Source organism: Lepisma saccharinum, chromosome 18 (assembly GCF_977018435.1).
Source record: "Lepisma saccharinum chromosome 18, izLepSacc3.1, whole genome shotgun sequence".
In the NCBI taxonomy this organism is placed as follows: domain Eukaryota; kingdom Metazoa; phylum Arthropoda; class Insecta; order Zygentoma; family Lepismatidae; genus Lepisma; species Lepisma saccharinum.
In genome coordinates, this window is record NC_139246.1 from 15,900,416 (window position 1) to 15,914,420 (window position 14,005).

The following is a 14,005-nucleotide window of genomic DNA, read 5'->3' on the forward strand; positions in this document are numbered from 1 at the left end:
ATTATCCAACATGTAGTCCTAAACAACAATATGTTGGTTGTATTTTTAGATAGTTGATGCACCAAAACGATGATTTCCAAGGTGGCACACTCGACTCATAAGTTTCCTCGATAAAACATGCAAAAAAAAGAAAAAAAAGGGAATTAGAAAGGAAGAAGAAAGAGAAGAGAAGAAAAAAAAGGATAGGATAGAGGCGAGGAAAACCTATTGGAGGGGAAAAGAATAAATATTAGGAGCATCAATTACAAAATTGTTGTTAAAAATTTTGGCAAACTTCCTTCACATATATATCAAAGATACAGGTAAAAATACACTTTAACACATACTTATCAATGAAATGGAGACTCAACATTGAATATGCAATAAAAGGCAAATTTCAAAAAAATATATGACACCAAGCATAATATTAAACCAACAATACATTAAACGTTGAAAAAGATGTAAATACATCATCAAATGTTACAGAAGAGTTACTCTTCAATAGTTTCATAGAAATACAAATAGCAAAATACACAGAGAAAAAAGAGAAAGCCAAACCTGAGCCAAATAGACACAATATTCTGTATTATCTGCGGGGAGCAGGCTCACGGGATGTATAATGGGCAGAAGGAGTGCGCCGTCGACAATGGGAATCGGAATGTCCCGTTCGACGACAAAAATTGCAATAAAAAGGCTGGGATGAACGTGAAGAATGCTGTGAATTCTGAACTCGGGTGGCAGCTGGATGGGGTGGAAAATCCACATGCCGGTCAACACAACCTAATGGGCGTTGAGAGTATGCGCTTTGCATCTCTAAGGGAGTAATGGAATGGGCCAGAGTTACCAACTCGGACATGGACTGTGGGCGGGATTGAAATAATAAACAATTTGTAGATGTATTATTTAGGTGTTGTAAAATAAACGTGACCAAAATATTTGAATCCCAGCCCAATGCCAAGGCCTCCGCCGAGTCATGCACGTCCGACACGTAAAGGTGGAGAGTCTCCCCCTCACGTTGAGGACGAGTGACGTAAGCGTTAACCAAGGTGTTATACAGAGACATAGGTACCGAATGGCGCCATATGTAAGTTTTCATATCCGACCAGGACATTGAAGATGCCAGAGCCGTAGCCCAAAGAGTTTGTAGAACTCCCTCGGTGCGACGAACAGCGTTATGTAGTAACCAAACTAAAGGGTATTGGTGAGAGGTGACAAGGCGTTGGAGAGCCAACATAAAGGTAAATAAGGCAATATGATCATGACCGTCACACATAACTAGAGCGTTCACGCGAGTGTCTAAGTTCTTCAACATAATTTTATGGAGAATATGCGTATCACCGTTGTGGTGGGAAGACAATACCAAACTGGGTGAGGAAGGGGCCATTACAGGCGCTGCAGTTGTAACAGGCAAGGGAGAAGAAGGCAAGGCGGAAACAGTTGAGGTTAAAGCCGCTGTAGCTTGCGTCAACGGTACCGGAGACGTAATCTGAGACGGAGGTACGAAATGAGGACCCATTAGGGAAGGAGGTGGTGGTAAAACAAAAGGAGGGGATGTATCCTGTTGTAACGTTAGTAAATCAGTAACGTCGCTCAACTCTGGTGGCGGCATAATAACAAAAAAATATACGTACAAAAGGAGGTGGGGTAAATCTTTCGTTCTTAAAAAAGAGACATGGGGGGGAGGGGGAAGGTGTGAAGAGTATCAAAAAAAATTGGAAACACACCACAAAGAAGGTAGAGGGGGGGAGTACAAGGAATTCGCAAAAAAAAAAGGGGGTAACTGTTATCAAAAAAAATTTTGAACACACAAAAATAGGGGGGAAGAATAAAAGGGGAAGTTATGAAACAAGAAAAGTTATGAAGCGAAATGATCGTAACGTCAATATCACTAAAAAAAAAATTATGAGTGACAGTAAAGGAAAAAAAAATTTGTGATATTAGGGGGTGTATATAATTTAATAAAACCTGCTCTGATACCAGGAAATTTGTAACCTGCTGGTTGAGTACTTGGAAAAAGGGGGCAAAACTGACCCCTGGAAAGCGCGAAAAAGGTCCGGGATCAATTTAAAGTACACGCTTAAAAATTAAGCTGCAACCAACAGTACAAATTCGAATTATTGAGGATTACGGCCTGCGTTTAGCGCTGCCCCCTCAGTCTCAAAAGAGAACCAATAGTTGCTATTTGTGCAAACTCAAAGAGAACAAGAATAGTTATCGTCCATTATTCGCATAATCAAGAAATTACACGTAACAAAAAAAAAAAAGGAAATCACAAAACATCGTGGAAAAATTTCGCTCAGGCTTGACCAGTTGTTAAGAGATCTTCCAATTTCAAAAAAAGATATGCACAATAATTTAATATAGACACATGTACGTAATCTACGTCACACAATATCTTTGTCACTACTTTTTTCTTACCAACAATAGTTTTGTTCTTTGTCTTTCTTCCTTACGTGAAAACTTTATAAACGAAAAGGGTGAGGCACAAAATAGTATACAAATATCGAAGATCCTTTTGAATTACGTATTTATTATAATCAATCTTAAACAAGGAACAATAACTTATCAAACAACAACAACATGACGAATAATCTATTTTTGTGTATCAATCAGTTACTACGTACCCTTTGAGAATTTACCTCACTTGCAATACTACAATTGTTACTGTCGTTCTTTCATTTGCCTTTTGACAAGACGGGACACGTGCAAACAATTATGAATATTACAAATTCCAACAAGTACTAGAAAACTCACGAGTTCCAAGTGAACCCCATTTATTACCCAATTTAAAAATTATCATGCCAAAGAATTCAAACATTTACCATTTATCTATAAACTGACTAGTTTTTGCCACATATCGTTACTTTTGACCACAAGTAATAAAATAATTCCTACTGCTATTTGATGCTCGTAATATCCCAATTTAACTTGTGCCAACCTCGTGTATTTGACATTTCAACATTTTAAGGGGGTCGCAATGGTGCGTATCAAGTATCTCGCGCACGCCTTGGTAAACGTTAATAATACAGGCAAAAATGCCCCAAGTTACTTCGTATTATTATTGACACGTAATCAATCAGCCGATTCGTTGATTATTAATTAGATAAGGTTCGTTAATCCCAATTTAGAACAAGTAGGTTTTTTTGACGGTTCCTCTTTTTTTGGTCCTTTTATACTCGTTTAAATCAGTGACTCAATTAAGTTACAGATACGCCACTCTTTCACACTTCACGATATTTGTATTTTTTGCAGAAATATAGATGAGGGAAAAGACGACACTGTACATACCTCCATTAGTAGCACATGAAGTACCAGACGTCAATTTCAACACTGCTACGAGCGACTGGCCAAAAGAAGTCCTGCCTTCCTTCACGTTCCGTCCTCAGAACATTGGCTTCGCGTCTAGAAAAGTTCATAAACCCATCCTCAGCCACAAATCTGAATCCTATCACAAGTTGTGGGGGAAAACACCCAAATCAAACTGGACAACGGCGAAGTTCGGACCATGCGTCAAATGCAGCCTTCCATTTGCATGAATAAGTTAATCAGCAACAAACGAGTTTTGGCTCGCGTTGAATCATGAAAATGCAGAGAGAGAATATATCGTAAAAAGTGTGTGCCAAATGAAGTAGAAAGGAGGTTAAGTCTCGCACGCGAGGCAAACTTGCACGCTTAACCATGCAACACACTGAAGGTCTCTCTCTCTCCCGTGACCGAAGTCACGTCGTTGCTATCGCGAAGCTTGAAGAATCGGAACTATTATCGCCTTCCGCTGGAGAAGCGAGCACGGGGCGAGAGGTCAGCGAAGACCTCTAGCGGAGACTATTATAATTAACAAAACAAACGAGACGCAAGGCGTACGAAGAAATGAGGAATTGTGACGCTTTTCCATGCGAAAATACAAAAGCGTAGGAAAAACGTCACAAACTCCCCCTTGTAGCAAAAGAAGAATAGGCACCAATATTAGAATAATTAACATACCCCCAATTTAAAGAAAGGCACAAAACGTATACCCACATTCAAATAACACCTTCTGAGAGCATCTAATAACCTAAATAATGAATAGTCTATAAAAAGGACCCATTGCGAAAAAACAAGGATATTAATAACTACATGTATCCTATATGACATTAGATAAACCAGTATCAATAAATATCTATATATATATAGTGGCAAACACAAAAACAATAAGTTAAGAACTAGAATATAATCTTTAACCTGACTAGACACTTGTATCAACAAGGTACACACGCTAAATAATGCAATAAATAATAGCATAACATTAATCATGAAAGATGGAACATGAAGATAATGGATCGATTGCAATCAAATGATTTTATGACATATGTGAAATGCGAAGTGATTTTACCCTCTTATAATGGTAAGAAAATACAATATCCACGTAAAAAGAAAGAGGGAGAGACATTGACATAAATTGAAACACACAATTTCACCATACACTGGGCATAGGAATACCGGATATAAAGAACAATGATATAGAAGAAAGTCCATTATAATATTATGCGGCGAAATAATTCTGATAAATAATGCGGAAAACGTTGTAATTATCCAACATGTAGTCCTAAACAACAATATGTTGGTTGTATTTTTAGATAGTTGATGCACCAAAACGATGATTTCCAAGGTGGCACACTCGACTCATAAGTTTCCTCGATAAAACATGCAAAAAAAAGAAAAAAAAGGGAATTAGAAAGGAAGAAGAAAGAGAAGAGAAGAAAAAAAAGGATAGGATAGAGGCGAGGAAAACCTATTGGAGGGGAAAAGAATAAATATTAGGAGCATCAATTACAAAATTGTTGTTAAAAATTTTGGCAAACTTCCTTCACATATATATCAAAGATACAGGTAAAAATACACTTTAACACATACTTATCAATGAAATGGAGACTCAACATTGAATATGCAATAAAAGGCAAATTTCAAAAAAATATATGACACCAAGCATAATATTAAACCAACAATACATTAAACATTGAAAAAGATGTAAATACATCATCAAATGTTACAGAAGAGTTACTCTTCAATAGTTTCATAGAAATACAAATAGCAAAATACACAGAGAAAAAAGAGAAAGCCAAACCTGAGCCAAATAGACACAATATTCTGTATTATCTGCGGGGAGCAGGCTCACGGGATGTATAATGGGCAGAAGGAGTGCGCCGTCGACAATGGGAATCGGAATGTCCCGTTCGACGACAAAAATTGCAATAAAAAGGCTGGGATGAACGTGAAGAATGCTGTGAATTCTGAACTCGGGTGGCAGCTGGATGGGGTGGAAAATCCACATGCCGGTCAACACAACCTAATGGGCGTTGAGAGTATGCGCTTTGCATCTCTAAGGGAGTAATGGAATGGGCCAGAGTTACCAACTCGGACATGGACTGTGGGCGGGATTGAAATAATAAACAATTTGTAGATGTATTATTTAGGTGTTGTAAAATAAACGTGACCAAAATATTTGAATCCCAGCCCAATGCCAAGGCCTCCGCCGAGTCATGCACATCCGACACGTAAAGGTGGAGAGTCTCCCCCTCACATTGAGGACGAGTGACGTAAGCGTTAACCAAGGTGTTATACAGAGACATAGGTACCGAATGGCGCCATATGTAAGTTTTCATATCCGACCAGGACATTGAAGATGCCAGAGCCGTAGCCCAAAGAGTTTGTAGAACTCCCTCGGTGCGACGAACAGCGTTATGTAGTAACCAAACTAAAGGGTATTGGTGAGAGGTGACAAGGCGTTGGAGAGCCAACATAAAGGTAAATAAGGCAATATGATCATGACCGTCACACATAACTAGAGCGTTCACGCGAGTGTCTAAGTTCTTCAACATAATTTTATGGAGAATATGCGTATCACCGTTGTGGTGGGAAGACAATACCAAACTGGGTGAGGAAGGGGCCATTACAGGCGCTGCAGTTGTAACAGGCAAGGGAGAAGAAGGCAAGGCGGAAACAGTTGAGGTTAAAGCCGCTGTAGCTTGCGTCAACGGTACCGGAGACGTAATCTGAGACGGAGGTACGAAATGAGGACCCGTTAGGGAAGGAGGTGGTGGTAAAACAAAAGGAGGGGATGTATCCTGTTGTAACGTTAGTAAATCAGTAACGTCGCTCAACTCTGGTGGCGGCATAATAACAAAAAAATATACGTACAAAAGGAGGTGGGGTAAATCTTTCGTTCTTAAAAAAGAGACATGGGGGGGAGGGGGAAGGTGTGAAGAGTATCAAAAAAAATTGGAAACACACCACAAAGAAGGTAGAGGGGGGGAGTACAAGGAATTCGCAAAAAAAAAAAGGGGGGTAACTGTTATCAAAAAAAATTTTGAACACACAAAAATAGGGGGAAGAATAAAAGGGGAAGTTATGAAACAAGAAAAGTTATGAAGCGAAATGATCGTAACGTCAATATCACTAAAAAAAAAATTATGAGTGACAGTAAAGGAAAAAAAATTTTGTGATATTAGGGGGTGTATATAATTTAATAAAACCACGCTCTGCTACCAGGAAATTTGTAACCTGCTGGTTGAGTACTTGGAAAAAGGGGGCAAAACTGACCCCTGGAAAGCGCGAAAAAGGTCCGGGATCAATTTAAAGTACACGCTTAAAAATTAAGCTGCAACCAACAGTACAAATTCGAATTATTGAGGATTACGGCCTGCGTTTAGCGCTGCCCCCTCAGTCTCAAAAGGGAACCAATAGTTGCTATTTGTGCAAACTCAAAGAGAACAAGAATAGTTATCGTCCATTATTCGCATAATCAAGAAATTACACGTAACAAAAAAAAAAAAGGAAATCACAAAACATCGTGGAAAAATTTCGCTCAGGCTTGACCAGTTGTTAAGAGATCTTCCAATTTCAAAAAAAGATATGCACAATAATTTAATATAGACACATGTACGTAATCTACGTCACACAATATCTTTGTCACTACTTTTTTCTTACCAACAATAGTTTTGTTCTTTGTCTTTCTTCCTTACGTGAAAACTTTATAAACGAAAAGGGTGAGGCACAAAATAGTATACAAATATCGAAGATCCTTTTGAATTACGTATTTATTATAATCAATCTTAAACAAGGAACAATAACTTATCAAACAACAACAACATGACGAATAATCTATTTTTGTGTATCAATCAGTTACTACGTACCCTTTGAGAATTTACCTCACTTGCAATACTACAATTGTTACTGTCGTTCTTTCATTTGCCTTTTGACAAGACGGGACACGTGCAAACAATTATGAATATTACAAATTCCAACAAGTACTAGAAAACTCACGAGTTCCAAGTGAACCCCATTTATTACCCAATTTAAAAATTATCATGCCAAAGAATTCAAACATTTACCATTTATCTATAAACTGACTAGTTTTTGCCACATATCGTTACTTTTGACCACAAGTAATAAAATAATTCCTACTGCTATTTGATGCTCGTAATATCCCAATTTAACTTGTGCCAACCTCGTGTATTTGACATTTCAACATTTTAAGGGGGTCGCAATGGTGCGTATCAAGTATCTCGCGCACGCCTTGGTAAACGTTAATAATACAGGCAAAAATGCCCCAAGTTACTTCGTATTATTATTGACACGTAATCAATCAGCCGATTCGTTGATTATTAATTAGATAAGGTTCGTTAATCCCAATTTAGAACAAGTAGGTTTTTTTGACGGTTCCTCTTTTTTTGGTCCTTTTATACTCGTTTAAATCAGTGACTCAATTAAGTTACAGATACGCCACTCTTTCACACTTCACGATATTTGTATTTTTTGCAGAAATATAGATGAGGGAAAAGACGACACTGTACATACCTCCATTAGTAGCACATGAAGTACCAGACGTCAATTTCAACACTGCTACGAGCGACTGGCCAAAAGAAGTCCTGCCTTCCTTCACGTTCCGTCCTCAGAACATTGGCTTCGCGTCTAGAAAAGTTCATAAACCCATCCTCAGCCACAAATCTGAATCCTATCACAAGTTGTGGGGGAAAACACCCAAATCAAACTGGACAACGGCGAAGTTCGGACCATGCGTCAAATGCAGCCTTCCATTTGCATGAATAAGTTAATCAGCAACAAACGAGTTTTGGCTCGCGTTGAATCATGAAAATGCAGAGAGAGAATATATCGTAAAAAGTGTGTGCCAAATGAAGTAGAAAGGAGGTTAAGTCTCGCACGCGAGGCAAACTTGCACGCTTAACCATGCAACACACTGAAGGTCTCTCTCTCTCCCGTGACCGAAGTCACGTCGTTGCTATCGCGAAGCTTGAAGAATCGGAACTATTATCGCCTTCCGCTGGAGAAGCGAGCACGGGGCGAGAGGTCAGCGAAGACCTCTAGCGGAGACTATTATAATTAACAAAACAAACGAGACGCAAGGCGTACGAAGAAATGAGGAATTGTGACGCTTTTCCATGCGAAAATACAAAAGCGTAGGAAAAACGTCACAAACTCCCCCTTGTAGCAAAAGAAGAATAGGCACCAATATTAGAATAATTAACATACCCCCAATTTAAAGAAAGGCACAAAACGTATACCCACATTCAAATAACACCTTCTGAGAGCATCTAATAACCTAAATAATGAATAGTCTATAAAAAGGACCCATTGCGAAAAAACAAGGATATTAATAACTACATGTATCCTATATGACATTAGATAAACCAGTATCAATAAATATCTATATATATATAGTGGCAAACACAAAAACAATAAGTTAAGAACTAGAATATAATCTTTAACCTGACTAGACACTTGTATCAACAAGGTACACACGCTAAATAATGCAATAAATAATAGCATAACATTAATCATGAAAGATGGAACATGAAGATAATGGATCGATTGCAATCAAATGATTTTATGACATATGTGAAATGCGAAGTGATTTTACCCTCTTATAATGGTAAGAAAATACAATATCCACGTAAAAAGAAAGAGGGAGAGACATTGACATAAATTGAAACACACAATTTCACCATACACTGGGCATAGGAATACCGGATATAAAGAACAATGATATAGAAGAAAGTCCATTATAATATTATGCGGCGAAATAATTCTGATAAATAATGCGGAAAACGTTGTAATTATCCAACATGTAGTCCTAAACAACAATATGTTGGTTGTATTTTTAGATAGTTGATGCACCAAAACGATGATTTCCAAGGTGGCACACTCGACTCATAAGTTTCCTCAATAAAACATGCAAAAAAAAGAAAAAAAAGGGAATTAGAAAGGAAGAAGAAAGAGAAGAGAAGAAAAAAAAGGATAGGATAGAGGCGAGGAAAACCTATTGGAGGGGAAAAGAATAAATATTAGGAGCATCAATTACAAAATTGTTGTTAAAAATTTTGGCAAACTTCCTTCACATATATATCAAAGATACAGGTAAAAATACACTTTAACACATACTTATCAATGAAATGGAGACTCAACATTGAATATGCAATAAAAGGCAAATTTCAAAAAAATATATGACACCAAGCATAATATTAAACCAACAATACATTAAACATTGAAAAAGATGTAAATACATCATCAAATGTTACAGAAGAGTTACTCTTCAATAGTTTCATAGAAATACAAATAGCAAAATACACAGAGAAAAAAGAGAAAGCCAAACCTGAGCCAAATAGACACAATATTCTGTATTATCTGCGGGGAGCAGGCTCACGGGATGTATAATGGGCAGAAGGAGTGCGCCGTCGACAATGGGAATCGGAATGTCCCGTTCGACGACAAAAATTGCAATAAAAAGGCTGGGATGAACGTGAAGAATGCTGTGAATTCTGAACTCGGGTGGCAGCTGGATGGGGTGGAAAATCCACATGCCGGTCAACACAACCTAATGGGCGTTGAGAGTATGCGCTTTGCATCTCTAAGGGAGTAATGGAATGGGCCAGAGTTACCAACTCGGACATGGACTGTGGGCGGGATTGAAATAATAAACAATTTGTAGATGTATTATTTAGGTGTTGTAAAATAAACGTGACCAAAATATTTGAATCCCAGCCCAATGCCAAGGCCTCCGCCGAGTCATGCACGTCCGACACGTAAAGGTGGAGAGTCTCCCCCTCACGTTGAGGACGAGTGACGTAAGCGTTAACCAAGGTGTTATACAGAGACATAGGTACCGAATGGCGCCATATGTAAGTTTTCATATCCGACCAGGACATTGAAGATGCCAGAGCCGTAGCCCAAAGAGTTTGTAGAACTCCCTCGGTGCGACGAACAGCGTTATGTAGTAACCAAACTAAAGGGTATTGGTGAGAGGTGACAAGGCGTTGGAGAGCCAACATAAAGGTAAATAAGGCAATATGATCATGACCGTCACACATAACTAGAGCGTTCACGCGAGTGTCTAAGTTCTTCAACATAATTTTATGGAGAATATGCGTATCACCGTTGTGGTGGGAAGACAATACCAAACTGGGTGAGGAAGGGGCCATTACAGGCGCTGCAGTTGTAACAGGCAAGGGAGAAGAAGGCAAGGCGGAAACAGTTGAGGTTAAAGCCGCTGTAGCTTGCGTCAACGGTACCGGAGACGTAATCTGAGACGGAGGTACGAAATGAGGACCCGTTAGGGAAGGAGGTGGTGGTAAAACAAAAGGAGGGGATGTATCCTGTTGTAACGTTAGTAAATCAGTAACGTCGCTCAACTCTGGTGGCGGCATAATAACAAAAAAATATACGTACAAAAGGAGGTGGGGTAAATCTTTCGTTCTTAAAAAAGAGACATGGGGGGAGGGGGAAGGTGTGAAGAGTATCAAAAAAAATTGGAAACACACCACAAAGAAGGTAGAGGGGGGGAGTACAAGGAATTCGCAAAAAAAAAAGGGGAGTAACTGTTATCAAAAAAAATTTTGAACACACAAAAATAGGGGGGAAGAATAAAAGGGGAAGTTATGAAACAAGAAAAGTTATGAAGCGAAATGATCGTAACGTCAATATCACTAAAAAAAAAAATTATGAGTGACAGTAAAGGAAAAAAAAATTTGTGATATTAGGGGGTGTATATAATTTAATAAAACCTGCTCTGATACCAGGAAATTTGTGACCTGCTGGTTGAGTACTTGGAAAAAGGGGGCAAAACTGACCCCTGGAAAGCGCGAAAAAGGTCCGGGATCAATTTAAAGTACACGCTTAAAAATTAAGCTGCAACCAACAGTACAAATTCGAATTATTGAGGATTACGGCCTGCGTTTAGCGCTGCCCCCTCAGTCTCAAAAGAGAACCAATAGTTGCTATTTGTGCAAACTCAAAGAGAACAAGAATAGTTATCGTCCATTATTCGCATAATCAAGAAATTACACGTAACAAAAAAAAAAAAAGGAAATCACAAAACATCGTGGAAAAATTTCGCTCAGGCTTGACCAGTTGTTAAGAGATCTTCCAATTTCAAAAAAAGATATGCACAATAATTTAATATAGACACATGTACGTAATCTACGTCACACAATATCTTTGTCACTACTTTTTTCTTACCAACAATAGTTTTGTTCTTTGTCTTTCTTCCTTACGTGAAAACTTTATAAACGAAAAGGGTGAGGCACAAAATAGTATACAAATATCGAAGATCCTTTTGAATTACGTATTTATTATAATCAATCTTAAACAAGGAACAATAACTTATCAAACAACAACAACATGACGAATAATCTATTTTTGTGTATCAATCAGTTACTACGTACCCTTTGAGAATTTACCTCACTTGCAATACTACAATTGTTACTGTTGTTCTTTCATTTGCCTTTTGACAAGACGGGACACGTGCAAACAATTATGAATATTACAAATTCCAACAAGTACTAGAAAACTCACGAGTTCCAAGTGAACCCCATTTATTACCCAATTTAAAAATTATCATGCCAAAGAATTCAAACATTTACCATTTATCTATAAACTGACTAGTTTTTGCCACATATCGTTACTTTTGACCACAAGTAATAAAATAATTCCTACTGCTATTTGATGCTCGTAATATCCCAATTTAACTTGTGCCAACCTCGTGTATTTGACATTTCAACATTTTAAGGGGGTCGCAATGGTGCGTATCAAGTATCTCGCGCACGCCTTGGTAAACGTTAATGATACAGGCAAAAATGCCCCAAGTTACTTCGTATTATTATTGACACGTAATCAATCAGCCGATTCGTTGATTATTAATTAGATAAGGTTCGTTAATCCCAATTTAGAACAAGTAGGTTTTTTTGACGGTTCCTCTTTTTTTGGTCCTTTTATACTCGTTTAAATCAGTGACTCAATTAAGTTACAGATACGCCACTCTTTCACACTTCACGATATTTGTATTTTTTGCAGAAATATAGATGAGGGAAAAGACGACACTGTACATACCTCCATTAGTAGCACATGAAGTACCAGACGTCAATTTCAACACTGCTACGAGCGACTGGCCAAAAGAAGTCCTGCCTTCCTTCACGTTCCATCCTCAGAACATTGGCTTCGCGTCTAGAAAAGTTCATAAACCCATCCTCAGCCACAAATCTGAATCCTATCACAAGTTGTGGGGGAAAACACCCAAATCAAACTGGACAACGGCGAAGTTCGGACCATGCGTCAAATGCAGCCTTCCATTTGCATGAATAAGTTAATCAGCAACAAACGAGTTTTGGCTCGCGTTGAATCATGAAAATGCAGAGAGAGAATATATCGTAAAAAGTGTGTGCCAAATGAAGTAGAAAGGAGGTTAAGTCTCGCACGCGAGGCAAACTTGCACGCTTAACCATGCAACACACTGAAGGTCTCTCTCTCTCCCGTGACCGAAGTCACGTCGTTGCTATCGCGAAGCTTGAAGAATCGGAACTATTATCGCCTTCCGCTGGAGAAGCGAGCACGGGGCGAGAGGTCAGCGAAGACCTCTAGCGGAGACTATTATAATTAACAAAACAAACGAGACGCAAGGCGTACGAAGAAATGAGGAATTGTGACGCTTTTCCATGCGAAAATACAAAAGCGTAGGAAAAACGTCACAGATGTTGTTGTGCCATCAGTGGCTGCAGTGCTTGTTGTGTGAGCAGTTAGCTGCAGTGATCATTGTGCCAGCATTGTCTCTATTTGCATTGTGCCAGCATTGTCTCTAGTGGTTGTTGTGCCAGCAGTGGCTCTGGTTGTTGTTTTGCCATCAGTGGCTGCAGTGGTTGTTGTTTTGTGATCAGTGGCTGCAGTGGTTGTTGTTGTGCCAGTAGTGGTTGCAGTGGTTGTTGTTGTCCATCTGTGGCTGTAGTGGTGGTTGTTCCAGCAGTGTCTGCAGTTGATGTTGTGCCAGCAGTGTCTGCAGTTGATGTTGTGCCAGCAGTGGCTGCAGTGGTGGTGGTTGTGCCAGCAGTTTTGGTTGTTGTGCCAGCAGTGTGTGCAGTTGTTGTTGTACCAGCAGTGGTTGTTGTTGTGCCATCAGTTGCTGCAGTGGTAGTTGTGCCAGGAGTGGTTGTTGTTGTGCCAGTTGTGGCTTTAGTGGTTGTTGTTGTGCCAGCATTGTCTGTAGTGGTGGTTGTGCCAGCAGTGGCTCTGGTGGTTGTTGTGCCAGCAGTGTCTGCAGTTGTTTTGCCAGCAGTGTCTGCAGTTGTTGTTGTGCCAGCAGTGGTGGTCATTCTGCCAGCAGTGGTGGTCGTTGTGCCAGCAATGGTGGATGTTGTGGCAGCATTGTCTGTAGTGGTTGGTTGTTGTGCCAACAGTGGCTGTTGTGGTGGTTTAACCAGCATTGTTTGAATTGGTCATTCTGCCAGCATTGTTTGTAGTGGTCGTTGTGCCCACAGTGCCTGTAGTGGGCAAGGTGTCAACATCTGCTGCAGTAGCCAGTTGTAAGTAGGGGCTGTAGTGGTGTAATGGTTGAGGTACCAGCAGTGGCTTCAATGGTTGAGGTGCCAGGAGTGGTTGTAGTGATCGAGGTGCCAACAGACCCTAGTGGTGAAGGTGCCATCAGTGGCTGTATTAGTTATGGTACCGGTAGGGTCTGTATTGGTCCAAGTGCCATTTTTGGTTTTCG

The 14,005-nt window shown here is 39.4% G+C and overlaps 1 protein-coding gene across 30 annotated transcripts in view; it reads left to right on the forward strand.

Moving 5' to 3' along the window:
- LOC146002413 (uncharacterized) overlaps window positions 1–14,005 on the forward strand; it is a 562,931-nt gene that overhangs the window by 184,766 nt on the left and 364,160 nt on the right. The window lies entirely within an intron of this gene.